This window comes from Citrus clementina, unplaced genomic scaffold (assembly GCF_000493195.1).
Source record: "Citrus clementina cultivar Clemenules unplaced genomic scaffold, Citrus_clementina_v1.0 scaffold_3, whole genome shotgun sequence".
Lineage (NCBI taxonomy): Eukaryota > Viridiplantae > Streptophyta > Magnoliopsida > Sapindales > Rutaceae > Citrus > Citrus x clementina.
In genome coordinates this window covers 17,376,757-17,386,580 of record NW_006262339.1, presented here as the reverse complement: position 1 = coordinate 17,386,580, position 9,824 = coordinate 17,376,757, and the positions used below count along the sequence as shown (strand labels likewise).

Genomic DNA, 9,824 nt, shown 5'->3' with positions numbered 1-9,824 from the left:
AAGATCACACCCACATCAACCATCCACATGAATCAGCCCAGTAGACTTTGTTATAGCTACTTTCAAGAATGACATGTCAAACCCCAAAATCTCACTGGAAGTAGTGACACTCTCACAAAGAAATTAAACCCAATAAAAATAGTCACTCCAATGAATGATAATTGAGAGAAAATAATGAAGAAGTGATATCACATGCTCTCACCAAGATGAAATAAATATGCCCTCAGCTTAAAAATAATACGATCTCAAGTCAAATAAAAACTGTTAGTCAACCCAATTTATTTATCCCTTTTTTTTTTTTTTTTTTTTTAATTTATGCATCACTACATCTTTTTAGCCCATATAACTAGCTTCTACTTCAAACTATAGTTCCCTAAAATCAAGAAGGACTTTTATTAGGACGAAACGTAGGCTAGGGACACGGCTAACAAAGAAGGAAAATAAGGAAAACAAAGTGTATGTTTGAGAAAAATGCAGAGAATTTTTTTTTTTTTTTTTTGGAAGTTGCAAGGTGGATTTCACCTATTTTTATTCTTTTGAAACAACAACTTTTGTTTTTGTTTTTGTTTTTTTTTTTTTTTGCTTTTATTTGGCATAACTTCACTGAACAAAATAATTATTTACATTTTCTCAAACATAAATAGGTGATGGAACTTATAAGATATCGGGTAATACTCCAAATCGGAGTGGGTCAAGATGATAAGTTGACAAAGAAAAGGTTTTTTTTTTTTTTTTTTTTTAAAGGCTCAAAAGGGTTAACTATGGATATTAAATAAAAGGGATGGCTTGAAAGGCTCAAACGGATCAAAGATGGCCTCTCCATCATCTTTTAGGGCTCTAAATAATCTTCCATATCTACTAGTTAGATGGGCCTCCAAATGTAGCAACACACTCTTTTTTTTCTTTTTCTTTTTTCTCTTTTTTTTTATTTTACAATTTTTTTTTAAGGGTTAACTCAAAAGTAATTTAGAGATCGTGTATAAAATAATAAACTGCTAAGCTGTATAAAGAGTGGGCAAAAGGGTTATTCTCCGAGAAAAATAATAGGCTCAAAAACTCACTTGGTACTTATTATGACATGTTCATTCCTTCAAGCAACTCACATTTGTCTCCGACATCAACATGTAAAGTAGCAAACATAGCGTAACATCACTTAAGACCAAAGATAATACAAATACTAAAATTTGAAATTAATCATGTCATCCAATGTTAAAACAAATCACACATTTTTTTTTTTTTTAAACATCATTCTACCCCCCAACCTATTCTAAACATGAAAGGAAAATATGCATGCAGAAATGTGAAAATGATGTATAAAAACTAATTAGAAAAGTTACACGTAAAATGATAGAAAACGAAAATGATTTTTTTTTTTTAAAAGAAGATGCGTTTCTAGAGGAACTACACTCCATATTCAGCCATCTTCGACTCAAAAGTTGGAAAATGTATATTTATAGCGGAGAAATTAAAGAAGAGAAATAAACATAAACACATAATAAAGAAAAAGAAAATGTCTGAATTTTTTTTTTTGAATTTTTTTTTTTCAAACAATGAAGATGCGTTTCTAGAGTAACTACACTCCATATTCAGCCATCTTCAACACAAAAAGTTAGCAACAGTTAGTTTCTACAACAAAAAATTAGTAAAAACTTAACCAAAATTCCACAATTGTCGACTATTCCCTCCCCCCAACCAGAACGAAACATTGTCCTCAATGTTTGAAATGAAAGAAGTAGAGTTTAGAAGACATCACCTGGGTGGTGCAACACAGAAGAAAATATTTACAGGCGGAGAGTTAAATCTAATTTGTACTTCTTACTGCGGCTACTGTTACCATCATTATTTGGACGCTCCAACACAAAGGTCCAGGGGTCTGGCTCCGGTCTATAAGCTTGTAACAGATCAAGTAGCTCATTAGCAGTGTGAGCACAAATAAAGATTTTTTTTACATTAGCGGGAATGAAATAGTTTTTTATTGCATGGTTAAGAAATGCGATAAAGCCATCATAAAAGTTATTGACATTTAACAAACCGATGGGTTTCTGGTGGATGTGCAGATGGGCCCAAGATGCTAGTGTGATAAGTGCCTCTAGTGTTGCAAGATCTCCTGGAAGGAAAATAAAAGCATCAGCATGATTAAGCATTGCAGTTATTCTTTCTTGCATACCTGAGACGACTAACTCTTCTCCAGTTGATGAGTCAGACGAACTGCCCAATGGTTTTAGGACTCTTGGGATGATGCCTAACACTTGACTTCCTCTGATAAAAGCTGCTTCTGAGACCATTTTTGATAACCCTCGATTACCTCCTCCATACACCAAGTGTAATTTTCTCGCTGCTATGCTTCGACCAAGATCTATGGCTGCCTCAACGAACTCTTTATGTTTGCCATAGGTAAATCCAGAAAGCACACAAATGTTCTTGAATTGTCTATTGGGAGTAGCTGCCATTGTGATACTTCTCGAAAACAATTTGTGAGTGCTTGACAAAAAAGAAATCACATTTAAGAGTCTCGGTGATAGTGGGTCATGGTTGTGTATGAGGTAATATGTTAGTGTCAAATAACGCGTAAAGCACGTGGCTCGCAAGTCAAAAAGAAAACAGTAAAAAGGAAAAAGCAAACAGTAATAAAATTATTAAAGACAATAATGCAAACAATAAGACAATAGTGAAATAAAATAACAATAAAGTAATAGGATATTTACAGGTAGTTGCGACTGTGGCTCACATCTTCCTCTGGTTTTACGTCCAGAAACGGCTTGAACGCCCTCTATGGGTCGAGGATAGGCTTCCTATCCAGTTTTCTTATAAACTGGCAAACAGGGTCGTTTATAGTCAGATTCCCGAGACTATATCGTGCATGCTCTTTCTGGAATAATGGCCATAACTGGAGAATCGCTCCTTGCACATATCCACTGGGATGCGTTTCAAGAGACAAAAGGATATCATCCAATGACTCCTTATTCAAGCCATCCCTAATGAATTGAATCTTATCTTCCCTGTTATCAGACATCATTCCTAAAGAACATGGGTTTTTATTGCAACTCATTCTGGCACACTTATGACAAGCAACAGAAATTCTTCGAGCTCGTCGTTTTCTTGCATAATTTCCTTTACCACAACCAGGCATGTATGCAATAAATTTTGGAGGTAACTCACCTGCCGATCGTACTTTAGCCTCGATTAACCAACGAATGTCAGCAGGTATGTTATTCCTCATGAGTAATCGCATGCGTTCGGACCGAGCTTTATAGATCGTAAGGAGGGCATTCTGAGGAAGTGAAGGGAATCGTTTGTGAAGCTTTGCTAGAATCTCGTTTTTGTCCATACTTTCGCCTCAGAATATCAGTTATTATGGGAAACTGAAGTAACCGACTTGATTGTCACGGAGTACCGTTATCCGCCACTTCACCGGGGTAACAAACTAAAGCACACAAACAGAAAAACAAATTAAAACACACAAAGAAAATTAAAATCGTCCTCTTATTGAATTTACCTCAAGCTCCAACTGGATGTCGTAAACACTTCTCTCAATGTCTCTGAGTTGGCTTTCTAAACCCTCAACATAGGCTACTAACTCTGGTGGTTGTAGAGCCCAAATGCGTTGTGTTTTACAAAATTGAATCTGTCTTTTGAGATGAGTTTTGACACGTTGAAGTGGTTTAAGAATGTTCAGGAGGAACGGTCTAAGTATGAGACTCATGATTAAAAATGATAAGAGAAAACTTAATGGTAAAATAAACACACTTATGCAAAAACAATTTCAATTAGCAAAAGAATAATATAAAGAAAGAAAACAAAATCGAAAAGAAGAGAAAAAAAAAAAAAATCAATTCAAATTTGGTGGGTCACTCAAATTTATTTCGGTGTCTTCGTCATGTGGTTGGTACTCTAGATATGGCTTTAATCTTTGACCATTAACTTTAAACGTGACACCGTTCTTTGGGTCCTTAATTTCAATTGCCCCATGTGGAAAAACAGTATGAACAATAAAGGGACCAGACCAACGAGAGCGTAACTTACCTGGGAATAGGTGCAAGCGAGAATTGAACAAAAGCACTTTCTGACCTGGAGTGAATGATTTTCTCATAATTTGCTTATCATGGAAGACTTTCATTCGTTGCTTGTAAATCTTGGCATTTTCGTATGCATCATTGCGAATTTCTTCAAGTTCTGCCAGCTGTAATCTTCTTTCTGAGCTGGCTTGCTGCATGTCAAAATTGAATTTCTTGATGGCCCAATATGCACGATGCTCGAGTTCCACAGGTAGGTGGCAAGCTTTTCCATATACTAGCCTGTAGGGTGACATCCCAATCGGGGTCTTGAAAGCCGTTCTATATGCCCATAATGCATCATCAAGTCTTAATGACCAATCTTTCCTGTCTGGCCTCACCGTTTTTTCTAATATGTGCTTTATTTCTCGATTGGATATCTCAACTTGGCCACTGGTTTGCGGATGATACGGAGTTGCCACTTTGTGTGTGATTGAATACTTTGTCAAAAGAGCTTTGAATGCTTTGTTACAAAAGTGGGCACCACCATCACTGATTATTGCTCGAGGGAATCCAAAGCGTGAGACAATATTGCTTTTCAAAAATGCTATCACCACCTTGTGATCATTGGTCCTACATGAAATTGCTTCTACCCATTTCGATACGTAGTCAACAGCAACCAATATGTATTGATGGCCAAAAGACGGGGGAAAGGGTCCCATGAAGTCGATACCCCATACGTCAAAAATCTCAACCACTAAAATTGGATTTAGTGGCATCATGTTCCTTCGTGTAATGCTCCCCATTCGTTGACACCTATCACATGAAGAACAGAAAGTGTAAGCGTCTCGAAATATAGATGGCCAATAGAAACCACATTGTAAAACTTTAGTCGCTGTTTTCTTAGCGCTGAAATGGCCTCCACAAGCTTGTTCATGGCAGAATGAAAGGATATTCTGAATTTCACTTTCTGGGACACATCGTCTAACAATTTGATCCGCACAATACTTGAACAAATACGGGTCATCCCAAAAAAAATTCTTTATCTCTGCAAAGAATTTAGCCTTGTCTTGCTTGGTCCAATGCTCTGGAAGTTTACCTGTAACAAGATAATTAACTATATCAGCATACCAAGGTAATACTTCCACATTCATTAATTGTTCATCTGGAAATGACTCATTCAATGGTAATGATTCTGTAATTGTGTCAAAATGGAGACGAGAGAGGTGGTCCGCCACAACATTTTCTGTCCCTTTCTTATCTTTGAATTCCAAGTTAAATTCCTGCAAAAGTAACACCCAACGAATTAGTCTAGCTTTTGCATCTTTCTTTGTGAGAAGATATTTAAGAGCAGCATGATCTGTGAATATAATTATTTTACAACCAATGAGATAAGATCGAAATTTCTCTAATGCAAACACTACTGCTAGCATTTCTTTTTCAGTAGTTGAATAGTTCAACTGTGCATCATTCAATGTCATACTAGCATAATAAATAACATGGGGAATTCGATCAACTCTTTGTCCTAATACTGCTCCTACTGCATAATCAGATGCATCACACATGAGCTCAAATGGTAAGCTCCAGTTTGGGGCCTGAATGATGGGTGATGATGTCAACAACTGCTTTAATTTTTCAAACGCCATGAGACATGAATCATTAAAGATAAAAGGTACATCCTTAGCAAGTAAATTGCATAAGGGTCTAGAAACTTTGCTAAAATCTTTAATGAAACGTCTATAGAAACCAGCATGTCCAAGGAAAGATCTTACTTCTCTGACTGTTTTAGGTGGAGGGAGATTAGAAATGAGATCCACCTTGGCTTTGTCAACCTCAATACCTTTGCTCGAAATGATGTGACCGAGAACAATACCTTGTTTTACCATAAAATGGCACTTCTCCCAATTTAAGACTAAGCTCTTCTCGGTACATCTCTGCAGAACTAGTGTTAGATGATGTAAACATTGATCAAACGAGTCACCAAAGACAGAAAAGTCATCCATAAAGACTTCAAGGAATCGTTCAACCATATCAGAAAAAATGCTCAACATGCATCGTTGAAATGTAGCAGGTGCATTACATAATCCAAATGGCATTCTCCTATATGCAAATGTGCCAAAAGGGCAAGTGAAAGTAGTTTTCTCCTGATCTTTTGGTGCTATGGGAATCTGATTATATCCTGAGTAGCCATCTAGAAAGCAATAAAATTCATGGCCTGCTAATCTATCAAGCATTTGATCAATAAATGGTAAAGGAAAATGGTCTTTACGTGTGACAGAATTCAACTTCCTATAATCAATACATACACGCCATCCTGTAGTTACTCTAGTGGGTATCAATTCATTATCAGCATTCGTAACTACTGTGATTCCTGACTTTTTGGGGACAACTTGCACAGGACTGACCCATGAACTATCAGAAATGGGGTAAATGATACCTGCATCTAATAGCTTAAGCACTTCGGTTCTAACAACTTCTTTCATATTAGGATTTAACCGACGTTGCATCTCCCTAGTAGTTTTAGCATTTTCATCAAGGTGAATGTAATGCATGCAATCTACTGGGTTTATACCTTTAATATCTGCTATGGTCCATCCTAATGCTTCTTTGTGCTCTTTTAAAACATCCAACAACTTACCTTTTTGTTCGTCATTTAGGGATGATGAGATGATTACCGGCAGAGTACTTTCTTCTCCCAAAAACGCATATTCCAAAGTGTTGGGCAATGGTTTGAGCTCGAGTTTCGGTGGTGATTCTGATGATGGAATGAGTTGCTTCTCTGATGGTGCTAGTTGTTCAACTCTTGATTTCCATTTATTAGTGTCCAAGGATGGTGCGGAGTCAAGCAGGGCGTTGACCTCATCGACCGATCTGTCAATATCAAAATCCAAACCAAAGTGAGTTAAACATGTTTGTAAAGGATCATCACTAAGGTTTGAAAGAAAAGTGTCATCAACTAATGCTTCAATTAAATCCACATCAACAATTCCATCATCTGCACTGTGAGGTTGTTTGGCAATGTTGAAAATGTTTAGCTCCATAGTCATGTTGCCGAAGGACAACTGCATATTTCCAGTCCTACATTGAATGTGAGCATCCGCAGTTGCCAAGAAAGGTCGGCCTAGGATAATGGGGATGTGCTTCCTTGAATCCTGTATTGGTTGAGTGTCAATTACAATGAAATCAACAGGAAAATAAAACTTGTCTACCTGGATAAGCACGTCCTCCACAATACCACGAGGTATTTTTGTGGACCGATCTGCAAGTTGTAACACCACTGGAGTTGGGTGTAATTCTCCCAGTCCAAGTTTCACAAACACTGAATAAGGTAACAGATTTACACTAGCTCCTAAATCCAACAAAGCATTCTCAATTGTGTGGTTCCCTATACTACATGAGATAGTGGGGGAGCCTGGGTCTTTGCATTTTAGAGGAATTTTATGTTGGAGTATAGAACTAACGTTTTCTGTTAAAAATGCCTTCTTTTGAACATGCATATTTCTCTTTTTAGTACAAAGGTCTTTAAGAAACTTGGCATAAGATGGAACTTGCTTAATAGCATCAAGTAAAGGGATGTTAACACTTACCTGTTTGAAGATTTCAAGAATCTCACCTGTGGATTTTCCCTTCTTGCCTTTCGCTAACCTCTGAGGAAATGGAGCTTTGGGAACATATTCCCGTGGGTTGGTTTCTTCTTTCTCCTCCGGTGATGATTCCTCAACATTCACAGGTACAATTTGATTTTCTTTTGTCACTGGCATCTCCACCTTGTTGTCGACTTCTTTTCCTTTTCGCAAGGTCATTACTGCTTTGACCTCTCCATGCTGTTGTGGTGAACTGGTACTTGCTTCATGTACTCCTTTAGGGTTAGGCACTGGTTGACTTGGAAACTTACCTTTCTCAACGGTCATTGCCAAGGTCTGAACTGAAGAAGCAAGTTGTCCCACCATCTTCTCGAGGCTTGAAACTGATTGAGCTTGTGAGTTGAAGCCTGCTCTCAACTCATTTCGTAGTCCATCAATGGTGCGGTTCTGTTGCTCAATCGTGGAGTGAGTAACATTCTTGAAATTTTGGAATGCATCCTCCCATGGTCTGGGTTGAGAGTAGTTCTGATTCTGATTGAATGGTCTAAATGGGGGCTGAGAGGCTTGAGGAATTTGTTGCATTGGTGGAGCTGGAGCTGCTGGTCCATTTTGTTGGAATCCTTGAGACCATGAAAAATTGGGGTGGTCTCTCCATCCAGGGTTATATGTGTTGGAGTATGGGTTGTAATTCGATGGTTTTCTCATTACACCTATGGCATTGGCTTGATCTGGATATGAGTCAGGGTCATGTGATTCTGTTGATTTAGCAGTCGATAACGATGCTATTTGTCGAGCAAGACCTTCAACCATCTCCTTGACTTCTTTGATTCCCGAAGTTGACTCGCCAATGTGAACCTCATTCACTCCTTTAATCCTTCTAGTATTCCTGAGTGATCGACTCCGTTGTTGGGAATTGTCCGCTTGTCGCTGGAAAAACTCCCAAATTTCTGATGCACTTTTTGACATTAGCTCTCCTCCACTTGTTGCCATTAGCCATTCTTGCACATTTGGTAGTAATCCCTCCAAAAAGTATTGGCATTGGTGCCATTTCTCGTACCCATGATGTGGACACTTCAAGAGTAGCCCATTGAATCGCTCCCATGTTTCGAAAAATTGCTCGTCCTCTCTCTGGGTAAACTCCGAGATTTCCCTGCGAATAGCGTTGGTTTTATGCACTGGGAAATATTTATTCAAAAATTTTGTTACCATTTGTTCCCATGATGAAATGCTATTGGCAGGCAATGTATTTAACCATGAACGAGCTCTATCCTTTAAAGAAAATGGGAATAATCTAAGTTTAACATCATCGTCTGAAAAATTCTCGTATTTAAAAGTTTGACAAATGGCATGAAAATCATTCAGATGATTATATGGGTCCTCATTTTCTAAGCCATAGAATGTGGGGAGACAATTTAGCACACTAGGTTTTAGTTCAAAGCTCCTAGCAGCTACATTTGGGTATCTTATGCATGACGTGCTCAAATTAGCTAAGGGACTAAAATAGTCCTTAAATGGCCTCTCTTGTGGTGCTTGTAAATCCATTTTATTTTTAACGTGTTTGTGTGTGCGAAGTGTTTTCTCAAGTTCAAGGTCTATAGGTTCAAGATTAGGTAATAATGACCTACGACCATGCATGCAAAAATAAAAAATAAAATAAAAAATAAAATAAAAATAAAGATGTAAACAAAACAAAAAATAAAGATGGGAACAAAACAAATAAAAATAAAGAAGAGGGAGAAATTACGATACTAACCTTATTGCGCTATTACAACCTTTCTATAAAAATACACAAAAATAAATACGTGAAATAAATTAACTAAAAATTAAATTAATAAAAAAAAATTACAAAGAAAAAAAAATTGAAAATTAAATTACAGAATTTTAAAGAAGAAAAAGAAATACTAACCTTTAAATGTAGATTCACTCTTTTTTTTTATAATAAAAAAAATACAAGAAAACAAATAAAAGAAATTATTCACAAAAATTAATTCTATGAATTAAAATTACTTACCTCCCCGGCAACGGCGCCAAAAACTTGTTGTGCAAATTTTAATGTACTCGCAAGCGCACGAATCTGTTGTAGTATAGACTAATGGTGACGAGTGTCGATCCCACGAGGAGGTGGATTTTAATTATATATAGAATTAATTTTGTAAATGGGTAGTTGGATTTATGGTGGAAATGATTTGGAATATGCTAATAATTAAATTAAAATGGCGAGAATAAATTCTAAAATTGGAATTGAAAT

General features: G+C 36.9%; 1 non-coding gene across 1 annotated transcript; it reads left to right on the top strand.

The window, feature by feature from the left end:
* The first annotated feature begins 8,630 nt into the window (after nucleotides 1-8,630).
* On the top strand, nucleotides 8,631-8,734 carry LOC112100557. The gene has a single exon (XR_002906925.1). It is a non-coding gene; the product is annotated as a small nucleolar RNA R71 (small nucleolar RNA).
* Nucleotides 8,735-9,824: the final 1,090 nt, after the last annotated feature.